This window comes from Dromaius novaehollandiae, chromosome 2 (genome assembly GCF_036370855.1).
Source record: "Dromaius novaehollandiae isolate bDroNov1 chromosome 2, bDroNov1.hap1, whole genome shotgun sequence".
Lineage (NCBI taxonomy): Eukaryota > Metazoa > Chordata > Aves > Casuariiformes > Dromaiidae > Dromaius > Dromaius novaehollandiae.
The window spans coordinates 82,389,606-82,409,752 of NC_088099.1; the positions used below are offsets into that span (position 1 = coordinate 82,389,606).

Below are 20,147 nucleotides of genomic sequence, written 5' to 3' on the forward strand. Positions count from 1 at the left end.
ATTGTGTGTGGAGATGTGGGTGTGGGGGAAGAAAGGATGTTCACACCAAATATTTACATAGGACAGAGTACAATTGAGCTTGCTATCTTGTCTTTAGGATCCTGCTTCCACCCAGTCACTCTTTCTGATCTATATTCATGGGATTTTCAGGGAGCCAGCAGTTACATGTCAGAATGATGTGTCTCAACCTTGTTTCAGGATAAAGCATCAGTCTGCTTGTGAGCGTTGGAGCCTGACCTGGTAAATTTAAGCAGTGCTGTGGACCCTGTGACTCCTTTACCCAGTGTAATTCTGCACTCGGTGCTCAGTGATGGACAAGATATTTTTATTAAAGTTGTTTCTCAGATTTCAGGCAAGAGCTGTCCCAGGAGTACCTGTTGAAGGTGTTGCCAATCTATGTTTCTGCGAATGCTAACAACACTTTTACAATTGATTTTTTTCACCTCTACTCAGTGTGTAACCTCTTGCCCTTTATTCTATTTGTTTTAGGCAACAACATGTTACAGTCTGCTCCCTAGTATCATGCTAAAACTAAAAGTGCCTTTTTTTCTGTGTAATATAAAGATTGATTTCTAGTAGCTGGGACTCAAAACATTTTGGGGTGTGTGTGTGTGTGTATGCATGTGCACACCCTTTTCAAGGGAAAGTAGGGAAGAGTTAGCTGAATATTTCATATAAGTCCTCCTAAAGTACAGGAATTGCACATCATTAGTTCCAGACATATTCCATTACTCTGCAATGAAATCACTGATACTGAATGCAAGAATTCAAAATCTTGAATCTTTTTTATTACTCACATAATTCTGAGAATATACCATCTAAAGCACATTGAGTGCTGATTCAAAAAGAAAATCAATTAGCAAAACTATGAGGTATTAACTGAATATATTCAAGAGTTACCATGGTACTGGAGCAGCACAGTTTCAAAACAAATTTAATCTAATAAACTACAAATGTAATCCAAAATAATTGCACAGTACATATATGCATTTACCATAGGACCTGATATTAAGTTGGTAACACATAAAGTAAATTTGACAGCGAAGTCCTACTCCAGGAAAATGAATGCAAATTAGCTTTATCAGCTTAACTTAATTTATTGAGCAAACAAAAATATATATTCCTTTGTAATAGTTATTACTTTAGAGATATAATATTTCTGTATTTTCAATGTTAATCACAGTATTGACATTCAATACAGAGATATATAACATATTGTATGCACCCTAACCTAATTTGTTGCCAAATATTTAACTCTTAAATATTGACTATTTTATTGCAAATGTAAAGTAAAATTTAATACCTAAATGTCAGATATATCTTGTCTAGACAGAAGATTTGTGTTCAGTTCTCATATAAGTCTCACCTCCGGTTTCTCTCAAGCACTATTCTGAGTGCTCCGGGAGTCTCAAGAACAGATTTTGTTTCACCTTTACTTAATTGGGATGCTCAAAAAATCATTTTACATATGCCTGCACTGCATTGCTGGGAGCACTTGCATATATTGCCTTCTCACTATTGCCCCAGGATAAATGGTACTTAAAAAGGAGGAGGATGTGTGGGGATGTGGCAAGAGCACTTCAGATATTCGTACAAAATTCAACTGCTTTTACAAACACCTTTTGCTTATTGAAATTCTTGGGCAAAGCAGCAGATGAAAATGAAACTCTCCAGGTAGTTAGGTACTGTTAATTGAAGCTGCCATTAATTAGAATAGGGAAATAATTGGTCCATTAAACAAGAATCCACTAATTTGAAGCCATCTTGCAGAGATGACACTGCCAAGTAATTTACAACCAAGTCTGAATATCTTCATTTTACTTCCTTTCTAGTTACATAATTTGCTGAAAACTCTACTGGGATGTTTTAACTTTGGAACCCCAGATATGATTCTTATGACATGCTTAAAGTTCCTCAAATTGCTGGTTACATGAGAAAGCTTAACATGAAGTAAAAGGGATCTGTCCTGATATGTCTCATGCTCAAGTCCTGTAACCATTCAAGCAACCATCCCCTGGGTTCCCCGGTTTGTGGATATCTTATACAGCGTGCCGCAAAGTGGACATGGTATGCCAGCTGTGGCCTCACAAGTGCTGCAGATCTTCAATTAAGCTGATAGTAAGTTATTCATAATCTGCTTGATTTGTGTCTTGCTAGTGAGTTTTGTACCTCTGCTCCTTATTTGCTACATAATTCCTATGGAGTTTACATCCAGGTGCCAGAAATTTTCTAGTGCAGAAAAACTCTTTTTATAGCAATCTTATCATCTAAAAAATTGATAATTAACTCAATGCAGTAATAGCATGACAGCTGTGTATTATGTTAAACTACAGAATTCCTAATAGGTAGAAATCAGTGCACAGAAGTCATGTATGAATGACGCTGGCTGACAATGGGAGCGATGAGAAACCATGATGGTGGTGCACTATTGTAGTGCAACATCCAGTGGATTAAGCTGTACTTCTACAAATGGTTGGAACTAGAAACATCAGTGTCAGAGTCCAATACTGTCTGACCAGATTTTTTTAGATATTCCATGTGTGGAGGGTGTAATGTATAATATGAAATTTACTTAAGTGTGGATATTTTATGTTACACAGGATTCTGATGTAGCAGAGTGATACAGCAATATACTGAAATTACAATACAAGTGTAAGTTACACTTAGCAGAATATAGCAATTTCAATATACAGTTGAATCACAATACAATGTGATGTTCATTGCTAGTGTCTATAATATGCTCACTGTCACAACGCTGGGCATCTCTGATCACAGGGAAGGAATATGTGGGTTGAAAGCAGCTCAAGCCCATTGCTCTCTTCAAAGTCCTTCCTGTTAGTTGTACAGTTTTTATACTCTGTGTAGGGCTGAGACATGCACACATGTCACCCCCCAACCCTGTTCCTGGTCTGACTAACTCAGGGAGACCTTCACTCTCTCGATTAACTCAGGGGGAAAAGATTTTACCCAACCAGTTGATCCACTTAACCAATATAGCCATTTATCTAAAACAAAGACTACCCTCTGGTCTCCCTTGTGTTGAGATAAATTCAGTTTTCTTTGAGACAGCTGTGGCAAGTCACTCCCTGTATTCATCCCTGAGTTTCACAGGCACACTGTCCTTCTCCATCTCCTCTGAGCTTCCTCCCATTGCAGGGGTTTATTCTTTGGTCACAATCAACAGTAAATCCCTTGTATTCTTTTTGTGTTCTTCTGTTTGCCACTCTATTTTTTACTTTTCTCAAGTGACTTCTCATGCAAACTTCATATGGTAAGTTAGGACTCCTCAATTGTAACTTAATATTTAACTCTTTTAAAAAGAAGTTGCCAGTAATCTCATTCTGTTCGTGAATTTTGTCTTTAGGGCTTACCTTCTTTTTTTGTGTATGTGCTTAATGAGAAGACTGCAAAAGTTTGAAAGTGAAAGAAAGGCTTTTGCATATTTAAATTACAGTAGCCCACCCCATAAGTCTTTGAAAATAGTAATGAGAAAAAAAAAAAAAAAAAAAAACTACTGACATTCTTAGCATACATGAATTAACTTTAGACTTAGTTCTAGGGACCCTGACAGAATATACCCTGAAAGGCCTCACACTGAAAGTTTGGAGAAGTATCTAGGAATTCTGTAGGGATTTCCCTTCAAATTCTTAGAATGACTGGAAGAGGTATGAACAAAGCTTGGGAGTAACACTATCTTTTGTGAAACAGCTGATTAGAATGGAGTACAATATTGGGCAATGTGAATAAGATGATCTTAGAGGTTTGCAAGGTTGAGTTAAGAAAAATATGATTGTACTGAAGGTGACATCTCACACCAGTTCTAAAATAAACAGTGTTTTTGTGCACTTAAAATAGAACTTAGTTATCCTTGGGCACTGTCTGCCTAACTTACCTTTTCACATGGTTGTAATACTGCTCTTTCCTTATACTTTATTTACACATTACTTTCATCATTCTTTTAAAAGTCCCCAAAATATTTACAAAAATGAAAATCTTAAAGGCATCCATATTAATTGCTCTGATTCTCGGTGGAGTTGCAGTCTTAATAGCAACTTAAATTGACAAGAAACAGTTACTCAACAGAAAAAAAGACAACACTTTTGCTTTCTTTGTAATGTTATGCAGTCTCATTTTGAGAGTAGGAACATCATGTCTACTGTTCTGCTACAAGATACTGATACAAATACCGGCTCTGTACATCTTGCAGATCATTGTGCTAAATGAAGACTAATGAGCTGTTTAAGAAACTACTTAAAGCTCAAGAAACTAAATGAATTTAGTGATTCGTATCACAACATTATACCACTGCCTATAGTGATGTTACTATATTTTTCTAAATTATTAAATTAGTAAAATTACTAAATTTTTGTAAATTTAATAATATAATTATGATAGAACATAGTTAAACATTTGTACTGACATTACTTATGATGGTTATAGAGGTTTCTTTTTCCCCAGACTTTATAGGCACAGATTGCATGTATGCAGCAAATCTATTGAGCACTGTTTGTTTGTAGCACCAAAAATCTGTTAAAGTACAGAATGGTGGTGCATTCTGAGACCCTTATTTTACTGGATGTCTACTTGCAGATTGTGTTTAAAAGTCTTGCAAAATATTAGTGCTTTTGAGATTTTGGTTAACTCATTTTTCCCATAATTGGGAAATTGGAATGCAATAGAACAATGTGTGTGCTTCCAGTTCATACAAGGGTGCCTTGTTCAGGGCCAACCATTAATCATCAGAAATGGGTCTAGCTTTACACAGCTGTTTCTAATGCTCCCGGGATTACGAACAATTAATTCAACACAATAGTGTGCAATAGTCATTCATAATAGCCTGAATGCACAGCTAGTTGATGATCATCAGTGTCTGTCATCATTTGCTTACCTGTGGCAGTCTGATTCACGGACTCCAATGTGCTGGCTCAGAATCAACTTTATTCAAGCAAGCAAGGCCTTTATATAAGCTCTAGCCCAGATCGGTACTTTCTCGAAGGTGATGTTCCCATCATCACTCCTTCTCATCCTGTGCGGCTACTACCTTATCTACATACTGCTATTTATTCCTCCCAAGGCTTTCAGCTCCTTAACTCTATCTTGTCCAATCCCTCACTGTCTGCCCCTACATCTCCCCCTTTTTTATTTTCTAAACTAAATATTGCCAGTGCAGTGTGTGTTTGTACAACAAGTACTTGATGCAAAGCCCTTCGAGTCATTCTCTGCATAAGGCTTATTAAGCAGGGGAGATAGATAGCAAGGGCTAGAAATCTTAGCAAGATTACCAATCCACACGCCAGTACCTTCTTAACCCACGACCCCAAACCTAACGTCCAGTCCTATCCCTCAAAAGGGTTCCACTCTGATTCTATCTACAACTTATTAGTGAGGTCGTGTAGGTGCGGTAAGCTTTTATGAATCGATATTGACCCTGCACGAGGCAGGCAGGTATTGCCAGAAAATGTCCTGAAATGGGCTCATCTTAACTAGCTCTCAGTCCTTGTTTGGTGTTTCGAGGGATGCGACAGCTACCTTAACTGGCTCTCAGTCCTCGTTTGGTGTTTCGAGGGATGCGTCAACAGGTTGAATCAGCCATGCAGGCATCTAACGAGGCCCGTTACCTGTAGAGACACAAGCATAACCTTTCCCCCACGTTATTAAGTCTACTGGTTCACTCCACTGATCCATTTCCAGGTTCTTGTAGTGAACCCGAGGCTGTTCTCACCACGTAGGGCATGAGGAATGCTTATTAATTGCACTTTGGTCCGTATAATGGTTTAAGAGGTTGAGAACATATAAGGCTTTCCACAGCTGCTCTTGTTGGGAGGTACCGGGGCTATTCCCCCTTTTTTGTTTTTCAAGCATGTTTTTTAGAGTACGATGGGTACATTCCACTATTGCCTGGCCAGTTGGGGAATAGGGAATTCCGGTCACATGAGTGACCCCGCCAGGTCTGAAGAAATGCCCGTGTTAGTTGTGCAGTGCATGCTGGACCATTGTCAGTTTTAACTAGAGTGGGAACCCCCATTGTGGCGAAACAGGCAAGCCAGTGACGACATACATCGCGGCTTTTTTCCCCAACATGGGCAGTAGTGACAACATAATGGGAAAAGGTATCTACAGAGACATGGACATATTTCAATCTTCTGAATAAGGGATAATGGGTAACATCTGTCTGCCAAATATTGCAGGGTTGCAGGCCTCGAGGGTTGGTCCCTAAGTAGAGTGGTAATGGGGATACATTTTGGCAATCGGGGCAACTTCAAATAACATTTTGGGCCTGGTCTCTTGTGATAAGTTTTTTGTAGCGCTTTTGCATTTTGGAGAAAAAAAAGAAATCATGGCACAATTTAGCCTGCTGATCAAAAGTCCCTTGCTGGGTTCCACTGGGTTTTCCTCCTTTGTCAGGAATGGGCAATCCTCCTGACATAGTTAGACCAACTTTTTTTTTTCTTTTTTTTTTTTTTAATCACACACTCTCTTTCTCTCACTCTCTGGGAACTGCACTCACACCACCTGAGTCTTTAACTGCTAGGACTGCTATCCCATCACAGCGGGCGTCTTCATCAGCTGACGGGTGCCCCGGTTGGTTCCCAGGCTATACACACTCACACACACAGTACTGCTCACACTCACACCAGTCACAGTGACTCTAGACTTCTGTCTTACAGTCTTGCAGTGCGCCTTATGCTGATCAGGCTGCGCACTCCCCTTTCTGGCCGGACCGAGCTGGGACTCAAAACCTACTCAAACCCTGGGGATGGGACTCGCACCCATCCCCTGGTACGCCTTACGGTGGCCAGCCCGCGTACCCGTTACAGTGCACTGTTACCAGACCAGAATTTAGAATTTAGGCGGGAATTTAAGACTCACCTTTTTGGTGCCTCTCATTGCCATAAGATCCCAGGTGAACTCACCCGATGGCGCCAGATGATCGTTTGGAGGCGAGAGGCGCCGACACTGGTCACCTAGGGTCTCACCTGGGTCGCCAAACTGTTATGGAAATTAGGCTTGTCAGCCACCGTAACAGGGCCTGACCCTAGGTTCCCGCAGAAAAGTTCAGAGCCAAATCAACAAATTAAATAATTAAATTTTAATGATACATGTGCAGTAATTACAGCTCGAGCTGGGTGCCTCCGAACACAGAAGAATCTGTCTTTGTTGCAGTTGTAGATACACTTTCATTTCTACGTCATAAGGCGTATCATTTTCCATTGGTAGCTCAAACCCACACCTAAGTTTCAAATGCATGAGTTCTTCTGGTTTTGCCTCTTTCCATACTGCTTCCATATCTGAAGTATCAGCTGGAGCAAGCATAAACTGTTTTTGTTTTTTTTTTTTCTTTTAACCATAAACTTGTGTTTACTTTTCTCATTAGGATCATAGTCAAAAGGCTGTGGCATCACAGAAACATTAATTGATGTTCCTGCATCGATAATTGCACTGTTAGGTTTTACACAGTATCTACGTGGTGCCGTGGTCTTAACTTTGAAGCACACCTTTCTGTCTGGAGGATTGCCGAGCTTCAGGTTTGTGGTAACAACATCTGTGAAAGGCTCTTTGAATTTAAGCTCGTGCTGCGGTTCCAGGCTGAGGCCCTGCTCCACTTTCGCCATGTTCCTCCTCCTGCTGCTTGGTGGTGGGGACACCAGGTGGAGGCGGCACCAGACGGAGAGAGGAAGGACCGTGTGAGAGGGGAAGGAAGGCAGGAAGGAAAGGAGGGAGGGAAGAAGGAAGGCAGATGGGGGGCGTGCCCGGCTGGTGTAGTCACACCCCACCGAGCGGCCCTGGGGCGATGGATCCTTCCCAGAAGGCCAGGTCAGTGCTTGGGGGGATATATCTCTACCGTGCTGTTTCAAAGTCTTTTGCATTACGTTTAGCATGGACCTATCTTGCGGGGAGATTCTATTTCCCATCACTCCCACGCGTTCCCGGCCACTTACCTCCGTCCAGCGGTAGGTACCCTGTTGTGCGCAATGCCGCTTCCTTTCAGCGGCTCCCCTTCTGCTTCCTTTCAGCAGCTCTCTGTTCAGCCAGGCTCTGCCACCGGTTCAGCTAACCGCTGCCTCTACAGACCTGGACGAAGTCAGTCTTTGGTCCTTGTTCGGGCGCCATTTGTGGTGGTCTGATTCACGGACTCCAATGTGCTGGATCAGAATCAACTTTATTCAAGCAAGCAAGCCCTTTGTATAAGCTCTAGCCCAGATCAGTACTTTCTCGAAGGTCATGTTCCCATCATCACTCCTTCTCATCCTGTGCGGCTACTACCTTATCTACATACTGCTATTTATTCCTCCCAAGGCTTTTGGCTCCTTAACTCTATCTTGTCCAATCCCTCGCTGTCTGCCCCTACACTTACCAGGAGATATTTAATCCAAAAAGTAAAGTTAACATGGAAACTATGGAGATGAAGATGAAAACAATATCTAGATATGTTCTTTACAGAAATACTTCTACTATGCATGAAAGGGAATATAATGAAGCTGAATATCCCCTGCTTAATACTGTGGAATCTGGACTCTAGCCTTGGCTTCCTGTACCTGAAAGTATACAAGTTTAATAATCAGTTTAATACGATGTAGCTAAAAGCAAGGGCTTTATATATATATTTTATACTTCCTTGGGAGATGACAAGTATTACATAAGTAACTCTTCAAGACATTAGTATACAGTCCTACAATATTTTCCAGCACCTTACCACAAGGTAGAAGCAGTGTATAATTTGAGATTTAGTTACCTTACTCCTTTAAAGGGGCAAAAAAAAAGGAGGTTTGATAGGTGAATTGTAGTAACAGAGTGGATCAGAGCTAACAGTTGTGAACAATAGCTCCAATATCTAGCACTCATACATACTTTTGTAAAATGAATAAGCATATGACGTAATCATCTATCACTTCACCAACAACTGAAAGCAGTGACACTTTTAAGATTCAGACAATCTCACCTCTCTGGTTTATTTGTTAAACAAAATTCAGAGCCACAGAGATGCTCTGGAAAGAAAGAGACTGTCGTGTTGACCTAACTTTTCATGATATATTTCTAAATGGCTATTTTCCTTGTTGTTTCACATGACTGGGCATCACAAGCAGCTGTATTTTAGAGACAGAGGAAAGGAAGTGAAGACTCCACTTTCCAAATATGTATCCATCCCAGTATTAAAAAGGAAAAGAAGAAGTTGAGCTTTGAAAAATGAGCTTCACAACCCTTCAAACGTTAGCTCTCCTTACAAGACAGCTGACTCATCAACGGCTATGAACTACACCAGCGTTGTTAACCAGTTGCACCAAAACTTGAATAACTGCCCTATTCAAAGAATTCACTTTGTTTCAGGTTTCAGTAATGCTAGTTTACAGCAAAGCATATTATTTTGTTCCTTACAGACTGTGGAAACGGCATTGGGGAATAATGCTTTTTCTGGTAAGAATTATGGCTGCTGGGCAGCCAGTTCCAGCAGAATCAGTATTGTAGTTGAGATCTGGCAACTGAAAGTCCCTTGGCAGTGTTTTCTGATTAAGACTCCATAGCTTGTCCTCCCATGCCTTGTGATAAAAGAAGCACTGCTCTCACTTTCACATAGCTGCTCTGTTAAAAGCTAGAAGTATTTCACCCAGCACTGAAATGCAACTGCATCCATCTTTATGACTGAAATGCATCTGGCTGGATCTTCTTTATAGTACCTGGGATTATACAGGCTGCAGGATTTGGACTGAATGGGTTACCTGGAAGTACAAAAGTCATTGTACTTTAAGTAGTTGGTGTTACAGCTACTACTAGATGTGTATAGCTAACTAATTAAAAATAAAGAAAAACAAAACCATGGGGATTGTGAAGCACTTGAAAAGCCTTTTGAATCCCTTTAAGTTTAGAATTTGACCACAAAGTCCAGGAAGCAGAGATGAATGTTTTATACACTTGCTGTGAAAAGTTCTAAGCAGTTCTAATTAATTCTTCAAAGTGAATTCTCATTTGGTGAAAAAAAAAGTGTAATGACATTATTAAAGCAAATAGTAGCATTATTCTATTACCCACTATATCATCTTACTTCAAGTGTTCAGGTGTGTGTAGTATTTTACGAAGTGCCAAGATTTTGGTTCTTTTTCCTCTGATGACATTTTTCAAAATGACATACCTATGTCATTAATTTTTCTGTTGTTTCTGAGATGATATTTATTTTACTTTGGCAAAACAACAAGAGAAACATCAAGGAGACAACCTTCCTTCAGTTTGCTTTCTGGAGAGTAATCTTTTCTGATTTCCTTTATGACAATAAGAAGACACCTCTCAGTATTCTACAAATATACTGGTTAATTACTTCAGGTAGACTGACTGACAGTAGCTAGTTCTAGTGGTAGAAAATTAATCTGACAATTGTCTTCAAATCCATACTCTTTTTTGAAAAATAGTTCATTTGGAGATCATGCAAAGTTAGCTTCAATGTAACATAAAGCTCTTCTCTTGACTAAAACCAATTCCCGAGGCTTAAATATGGTAACACAGCAAATAGGAAATTACCATTTCGAATGTCTGCTGTTTTTTTCCCTGAAAGACAACCAATGGAAACATGGGATGAAAACAGGCATAAGGAAAAACTGGTTTTAATATAGAGAAATGTTCAGCTGTGTGTATTGTGGTCTGGCCATCATATGCTCATGCACATCGTTTCATTTGTTCCAAGCAGATTTAGGCTCTTGGAGGGGAGTACAGGACAGGTGCTGTCCAGGTGGATTTGTGCTTTAGATACAGAGCTCCATTTGAACAGAACTCCTGGGTGTTCAGAAGACTTTGGTAAATGGCTAGATACTTCTCTTTCTGCCTAGAGCAAATTTTGGGATTGAAAAGGGCAGCCTGAGAAACATGGCTTAGCAGAGAGGAAGCCAAGCCTTGTGAGTTCACAGAGTTATTGAGGCTCCTTATGCATAAATAAAAAACGCTTGTCCTCAGAAGATTCAGCATGTTCCTAACGTCCTTATATAAAGTCCTTATTTAATCTTTAAGCAAATCTATAAACACAGGGTTCATAAATAATGCTTTGTGTAATGTTACCTGGTTCTCTCTTCCAAAGCCTTCTTGAGGAATGATACAGTTTGTTACATGCGATTGAGCAAGTTGGTTGCAAGACATTTCCTGGAATAGCTGAATAGTTTGAAATATGAATAATGCAAAGTAGATTTAAAATTTGGCTTTATTGTCCTGATTAGTATTGTTAAAGTTATACAAAATGTCACTTTTTCTTAACCTTACTCTGTACAATATCTAAAAGCTTAACTCAGTTGCAAAGTAAGTTTCCAAATTGAATAAACAAATAAACATCTAATAAAAAAGTCCTAATAACTTAAGCTTTGTAATCATATAAAAGCCTGTAAAGGCAATGGACCAGATGTTATTAAAATTAATGCTATAATGCCAAATGTTTTATTCCAATGTGGGTAACTCTGAAAATCTGCCTACTAAAGAAGCTAATGATATCCTTGTCACTTCCTGAACTTTTTTCATGCTGGGAAACTGCATATGAAAAGCATCTGTTAGCAAACCCAGGGTGCCAGCACAAAGCAGGCTAAACTTCCTTGACTCTGAGTCTCACAATAACTGCTACTGGTATGGCTAGAGATGCCAAGTTAGTCAGGGGTATTCTGACATTCAAATAAGATAGTAATAGTGATGCTGGAAATTATTAAAATGAACTCTGTCTTACAAAAGCAATTCTTGGAAATGGCAATCAATCACAACAAGGGTTAATTCCTGACTGAGGGGATCACTTAACAGCATTTCTACCAGGCCTACAAATTGTTACATTAATGAGCTTATAGTTTGTAAAATAATTTGTCTGCCCTTTAGCAACCCACATAGGAATCTGTACTCTCTAAGGGTCTTGGAATTTGTCTGACATAAGAATAAATTTGGTTCAGCTATGAGTCTTCTCCATCAAGTTTGGGGCTCTCTGATGTAAGCTTTCAAGTTTTGCTGAAGTTGTTTATCCCTAGTAGATGATTTCACTGTTTTTCTTAAAGACAGGGTAGTGCTTAGTATTTGTGATATAAGCAGTTAAGGAGTATTTTCCCTCCATAGCATAACAAATCCTGCCTTTTCAATCCTTCTAGGTTCAGCCATCCTCCCTCTTTCTCTGCCTTTCTCCCCCAGCTCAAGTCATTGTGGTCTCCTTGCCCATTGAGATTGTGCTGCTGAAAGATTTGTATAGCACACACTTAAAGCATGAATGATACACAAAAGGTAAGTCAAGTGACCATCTTTTAGGATGTCATTCAAGAAAATCAAAATATAGCTAACAACAGACAGAAAGATCTACACAGTTACCCATTATAACCAAAGAGAAAGGAAGGAGCAGCATGCCATAATGAAATACTTTTTATTAGATGTCAGCCCGAAAACAAACTTGTATTACTATATTTCACAGTAAATCATGTAATTTAAAATGTTTTAGGTTAACATTGGACCTCATAGAGGCATAGGTGAGCTACAGAAAGTGAGTCTTAAATGAGAGAGAGAAAATATCCCTCTTTGGTATGGAAGACTTCTATGGGCTATTTCAGTTTCCACTGGAGTGCACAATAAACCACCTAGTTTCTTAACATTTCTCAATATCTCCATAATTCCTTACACATAAAGAGCTAGATTAAAATGCATTTCTGTATTTCTGCAAGAGCTATTTTAGGCTAAGCATATTTCTTCTGAGCAAAGAATATGGATAATTCCCCCTCCCCACCCCCAAGGCTTCAATCAATTTGAGTAATGTATGCTTTTTAAAAGCACGCATCTCTTACTGCATCACATGTTGCTCAACTGCCTTGATGCCAGTGGTGGGTGGACAGATCTGTAATACAGTTGTGTTATTCACACAATTGCTTTTAATGAGTTGGCTCGGAGCCAATGGTATCAGCCTCTCTGTCTGTTCTAGCGCTGTCATGTACATGATGACATAATCGTTTCTTGACTAATAAGCTATAACGTGAACCACATTGACTGTGGAAATCTAATTTGCAAGCTAAGTGGTCATTTTGACCATGAATTGAAGAAAACGCTACATGGAAGCCAAAGGTTTGAACTACACCATAGTGACACACTTTCCACCTTGTATGCTTAAAAAGAGTGTGCTACTGACAAATGAAAACATTTCTGGAAAAACATTACAGAATTGCAATATAGGATTAATATTGTATATCTCCTTAGTACAGGAACAATTTATGAGTGATTGTCACAAGATAAGCTCCAATTTTATGGCTGTTTGCATGCTGTTCAGGCCAGATAAATAATTTAAGCAAGACAAAGAAAACTTGTTTTCAAATATGAAGCAGGTATCATGAAATACTTAACTCTGCTTCCACTGTTACTCCTAAGTACACTCAATTTAAGCCTTCTAAGTTACTGAAAAGACTCTTGGATTGTATGGGAATTGTTCCAGCTTCATGTATAACATGAAACTGAAGATTCGTCTGGATACTTAAGGAGCACAAATTCCTTTTTTTTTTTTTTAAAACCTTTTTTTCTTGTTTTAACTAATTTTGTTTCAGTTAACAATACAGAAGAACTATCTTTTTCTGTATCTCCTTTTTAAAGATGGCTGAGAATGTAAGGGTACATCTTCCCAAACACTTTCAGGCCAAATGGGAAATATGACACAGGTATCTAGTTTTTACAAGGTGAATGTCATCACTGCCCAAATGAACCAAAAGGTAAGTAGTTTTATTTATTAGGCAACATGGTGTTTTACAAGGGATTAGCACAGACTATTAAAAGATGTGATCACTTTAGGGGTTGTTTCTAGATGGAATAATAAACTGATAATGATGCTTTCATTTTCTTGCAGATTTGTTAATTTCTGAAGACATAATAGCAATATTTAAGTAAACCAGTGATAGCGCCATTTGGACTCTCTTAGAAGACAATGCAGTCAAAAGCTAGTATCTTACTCTTTCCATCTGGTTTCTTGCTTGACAAAATAGAAAAAATCATGTTGCCAGGCTGTTGTGGAAATCAAAGTTGAAAGTGAGGGGCAAACATTGCAGATCATATTTCATGGGACTTCATGGACTGAAAAGTATAATGAATCTCAACCAGTAAGTATGCTGCATAAGTTTACCAGCCAGGGAGGCAGGGGAGAGGGATTGGCCCTTTGTGTTGTCCACTTGCATGCAGAATAAACTGTGCTGCTAGGGAGAAATGATCCAGACTTGCACATTTGACAGAGTTTATCCATCAGACTGTGTGCAGGAGGGAAGATACAAAAGCAAAAAACCCTCCAAACTTCTCAAGCTTGCCTTTTTCGGGTTGATGTCTCCAGAGAAATGGATAGAACCTGGATTTCAAAGGAGTTAAGTATTTATTTACATTTCCAAATTAAAATTTCAGGGGAGAGGGGTCATTTTGAAGGGAGATGGAGAAAAATCCAGTGAGAGAACACTGTCTGGTACTTTATTTTTGTGAGTCAAACTGTTCAAGCAGAATATCTCCTTCAGTGACTAGGAACCTTGCAATTCCTCCCCTCTGGTGGAAAACCTTTGATGGTGATATCATCCAACAGGCTTTCAACACACAAAGAAAAATGGAAGCACAAGGCACCCTATCAGAACTTTTATTCTGACATTTTTAACCAATCTTGGTTGGAATAATTTTTCTTTAATTCTAACAAAGACTTTTTTTCCTAGATGCTCCTATGTGGAAAAGCTTTGGTTTGTGCTACAAGCCACTCTAGCCATCCCAGCACTAACAGGTGCTATATTGCCTGGAGACACAACACTGTGAAGCTATATCTGTACTGTAAAGCTCTGACCTAAATCTGCTTCTTATTAGTTTCTTGACACAGATCTGATACGGCAGAACTGTGTTTTGAACTGTTTATCACCATCAGATCATTCTGCTATCATAGCAATTATTCTACTATAGCACCTATTAAGCCAGAATAAATATTTAATTGTAAGCATACACAGCATGAGTCCTTAATGTAGGTCCATCAAGATGTCACAGTATGTTAAAAGACTGTTGTATGCTTTAGTTAAAACACAGGCTTATAGGTCAGTGAAGAAAGGAGTTGAAAATTGAAATTACAGAAGTATTCTAAGGAATATAATAAAAGGCTGTTTTTTCCAGTGGCTGGCTTTTGGAAACAGATCACTGTTCTGCAAGATTCCAGCTGCTTCATCTGGGGGTCTGAACAGCCAGCTATTGCCCTGTTTTCCTGTTCTTCACCCTTGAATGACTATTTAACTTTTGATTCATCTGAAATGGTGATGAAAATGTAACCACTCAGAATGAGGCAGCAAGAATGCTCACACCAGAACATTTAAGTCAGGTATTCAGTCTCCCATATGGAGCAGTTCATATCTTTGGAATAGAGACCTGTCCCCAAAAAGCCAGCATCTCCTCCCGCTGGTGAACGTGATGATCCTGCTTCTGCATCTCTGTCCTCCAAGCCATATATATTCTCCTTGTATACTTAAGCTATGTGTATGTCTTAAGCCACTGCATGCATCCCCCTTCTATTCCATCAATTCCTACTCAAAAATTGTTTTGCTACCTGTCAAATTGAGAGGCTGAGTTCCCACTGTGGATTTGTTTCTTCACTATACGAATTTTACAGGCTGATGTGTGTGAGGCACAGCAGAAAGTGAAGGGGGAGTGGAAGAAACACAGAAATGTGTTGTCTATTCTACCTACAGAGGTAACAAAGTACTGAATTCAACGACACGGAGAACCTGAAGTCTATTTCGGGGGGGCGGGGGGGTTGCCCCCACAATGAGGAATAATGTTGGTATGACGGAGTTGTCTAAAGGACTATACTTTTGTTCTGAAAAGAAAATTAATCAGAAGTCTTCTATATGGATAGAGAATGAAACATTTATCAAGGTGTGATTGTGGTGACCTAATTAAGTTCCACACACTCTTTGATATTGGACAATTTTATCATCAGGTCACCTGGTTTCATGAGAGTCTTCTGAAGTGTCTCACCCTCAGTGTGTCAGTCTCTTGCATATGGGCCAAAGTATTGGTGTGTATGTACCTGTGAAGCATTTTGTTTCCTCCTGTCTTTGATATGGGCAAGAAGTAAGAAAACTAGAATTTCTGCAGCCCTCCAGAATTCCTCTGCCTTAAGACTGTCTTTTCAGGAACAAAGCTTACATCTGTTTTGTCCCTTTCATTCTCATGTAAAATGGAAACCAGTGTGTCTCACTACTGCATTTACTTCCAGAATGAATAACTTCATAAATCCAGAATGTTTCCCAGTCAAACAAAAAACCATGAAGCAAGGAGTCATAAAATAAGTCTTCAGAGCTCTGTTTCCACTAGCTTGTAGTTGGGAGAACACGCTTCCTTTTAATGTAACCCTTTTGATGACTGACATTCAATAGTCAGCTTGCAAAATGTAAACACTCATTCCTGGCTAAATAACTGAAGAGATGTTTTATAAGGCCATGAAGGGTGGAGATAGCTTCCTCATGGACAGATGCCATGTTATTTAGGCTGATCCCCTGAATAAGCTAGGCGAAAGAACCTGTTCAGTCTGTGAACTCTCTTTAAATCTAGTCTTGATTTGAAAACATCAAAACCAAACAACATACTTAAGAAGATCGTTCCAGTGCTAATTTAAATTTTATACCTACATGCATTACTTCTGGCTTTATTGAGCTGATAAGATTCAATGATCGAATCCCATTACGCTTTTCCTATCTAAAACAGGAAAGTTATCTACTGTATGTATCTTCATGTGGGTCAAAAATTGTGGATTATAATCAAATGAGCTTTTTCTCTATTTTAACTTTTTATTTCTTCCTGTGAGGAATTCCTGTTCGTGAGTTTACTGGAGTTTGCTGTTGGTGTGCTACTCCTTTTCACTTCTATTCATTGCTTAAGCTGTACCTTAATTTAGTGCAGTCCTATCTAGCATACTAGTTGACTTCCATGAGCAGTGGCTCTTAAAATATGATTATTCAAACACCTCAGAAGCAAACTGTATCTGCTGTTTCTCTGATGTGCAATATTAAAGCTAAATTTGGATGTCCATATAGAGGCAATGTAATAATTCTATAGGAATTCATGGGCTCCATATCTTACTGTTATTTACTTACTGTTAGTTGGAAAACACTGACTTTGACAAAGCACTACAGAATTTCTTTTCCTACAAAAAAGCCAACACTTCTTGAAAATACTGATGCCACCTTATTTCATACTGAATTTTCTATTTAGCAGCAGTGATTTTGATTCTCAATAATATTAGTTATGTCAGCTATTATTATCTACTATATTTCTAAGCTGACCTATCAAAAGGTAATTTTTTCATTAACTGATAAATCACTGATGGGTATTTTTAGGATTATAAATAAAGGTCATTATGTATAAAAGACCTCCCCACAAATATCTAAGCTTTAAATGACCGATGAAATCTAGGGTTACTATGTCTGTTTTGTACTTAATTTCTCTCATCCTGCTTAATATCTCAATACACTTTCAATGAACAACATGACAGATGTTCTTAGAAGTTGTTTCTTTTCGTGATCAGTAAAGAAGAATTTAGATATTAAGTATGCAAGTCTCTGTAAATGAAAGCTGGTTCAGGTTTAATGCTAAATGTTTTAATTAATATATTACTTCCTGAAGAATCTAATAGGATGGATTAGTGTCCAAAGGGACCATATAGAGAAATGCCATGACCCCCACCATGGGCCAGGCCATTGCATTTATATCTGCTGAGAGAAACTCTAATACCAGAGTTTCTGCAGGTACATACTACCATTAAAATGACTGGACATGACTCTCTCCCACTCTGAAAGGCCAACAGTTCAGTATGGTGTCCCTTCCAAGTCATGGAAGAACTATCTCTAATTTGAGAATCATTAAGCGATCCTTAAGTGTCTTCTAGATTATTTATTCCTTAATTTAGCCTTTATCCTAACTGTGTTCTAATTTAACACTTAATTAGTTTCCAATAACTTAAATGATTGCTGATTTTTTTTTTTCTTCAAGGTTGAGGACTGAAATGTTTGCTGGCCTGAAGTTTCTGCTTTTCAGTGTCTTAACTGATACAGAAAGACTGCTATCCATTTTGGAAATATTAGAAATAAGCTTTCAAGTAGTCACCCCTCAGAGTGTCTTCAGGAGCTTGGTCTTGTATGTCTGCTAGCCTCATAGCTCTGCCTTTGTCTCTGCTCCTTGTTCTCCTCAGGAATTTCATACTCTACCCTACTGTTGCAGTGGGGAGCTGCTGCTTCTCTCTCTGTTGCTGTCCATCCATCTGTCTGCCTGCCTGTCTGTCTCTCTCCTCACTGTATTCCAGAAATTTCTCCCAGATGTGCATGCTGATGGCTTGATGCAGACAGTACTGTCCCTTCCCTGCAGAGGCTTCTGTGTGCTCCAAGAAAGCCATCAGGCAACTTTTCTCTCTGCTGCTTAGCCATAAATTTTTTAACAAAATGTAATAGATGTAAATGATAAACAAGCAGACAAGAGTGTGTCTACATTAATATCTAATAAGGGTGCCTTTAAGAAGCTGAGAGAAACACTAATGTGAAAAAACTTGCCCATTAGAAATAAGTCCACTTAGGTTTGTAGGACATGGGCATTACTTATAGTCAGTCCTTGTTATAAAATCTCTACCTGAGTGAGTATACCAGTACTGTATCAAATGCATATTGGTTTAAGAACACAAGCTGCAATAAATAATGTTGTCTGTGTCATGGATAATTCTTTGAACAAAAATAAGCCACCTGAAAAGCCTCACCTACTATTGCTATTGCTCAGTTAGCAATGGATCATATTTATTTTTATTTTATCTTCAGTATAAAATTATTGGGGTTATTAGCTGCCTTCTCTCTTAACAGAATAGAAGCCTGTGCCATTGATTTGTTCTTTATAAGTTTCAGAATTTTTACAACTGATTATGTTCCTGCAAAGGTAAAAATTAAGTGGTCTGTGTTACTGTGCACAAGATATGTAGGGCTTCAAGCACCTCATCATAATTAGTGAGATGTGAAATATTACCTTGACAAGCAGGCTGCTTGTCATATCAGCTTTTGGAAACTCAGCCACCAGTTTTCTTTCTAATGAATATTTCAGCTGTTAGGAGTAGCATAATGTAAGTGTCTCCACATGTGTTCATACCCCAAGTGTAAAGATTCTCCTGTGGCAGTACCTATGGGATGTTCAGTCCTCCTGAGCCCTTCCTCTGTCTATGTCTTTGAATTTGTGTTGCTTTACCCCCCTTCCCCCCCATGAGGTCCATGTGTTTCTGGACCAGCAATTCCTGCTTAGTGTTCCTATCTAAAATTCTTATTTTCCCTACTTTTCTCATTTTAGACTCCCTAAGGAATTCTTCTGAGAATCTTCTTCTACATGTGCTTATTTTTCTCACTTCCTAAAACTGAGTATTTTCGTGTCCCCTTTATTACTCTGCAACTGGCCTGGTCAAGTCTCTCTTCCAGGAGTTCTTAGGCAAGTGAGGCCCAAACTGATGCCTCCTTTTCATTTTGTCATCACTGTTTGCCCTTTACTCTCTATGACTTCTTTCTCTGAAGCAGTGTACATCTCCCGGTAATTGTTGTCTGTTGTTGCTGGAAACAAATTTACCCAAAGGCATGAGTTTCAAGTGCTATTTTTTTATTATTTTTGGAAAGTGTATTACATTCCTGCGTTGAATTTATATAGCTTCAGAGAATATTGCTTCCCCACTGCATACTCTCCAAGTCAGCTGCTTAAGCTAGAACCTGCAATATCTGACATAAAATACTGTTTATATCTGATAAAAAGTCTGTGAAATCTGCCTTTAATTCACATCCCTGGGACCACTGTGAGCTTAACTCAAGGTGTGGTCAACTTGTTTCTTCAGGATCCAACCTCATATACTTTTAGAATTAACAAGAGCAAAAGGCTGGAATGCATTTCTTTGAAATGGGCACCCTAAAGAATCTTTCCTTGCCAAAGTTATGCAGCTGTCAAACTTCAACAAGCCATATGGATAGCTGAAAGCTTGTTTGCTCTTAAATGTTTTGTACCAGCCATCACTATGGTGGCTCTGGCCCACATTGACAAGGGAAAGGAAAAGACAACCAACTAGAATACATTATATTTCTTTACGATGCCTGCCCTCACACCACCACAAATCCAGAAATTATCCCAAAGTCCTTCTCATTCTGCCATGGCACAGG

General features: G+C 38.9%; 1 pseudogene; it reads right to left on the reverse strand.

Moving 5' to 3' along the window:
- Positions 1–7,111: 7,111 nt before the first annotated feature.
- On the reverse strand, positions 7,112–7,613 carry LOC112990963 (vesicle-associated membrane protein-associated protein B-like; annotated as a pseudogene).
- Positions 7,614–20,147: the final 12,534 nt, after the last annotated feature.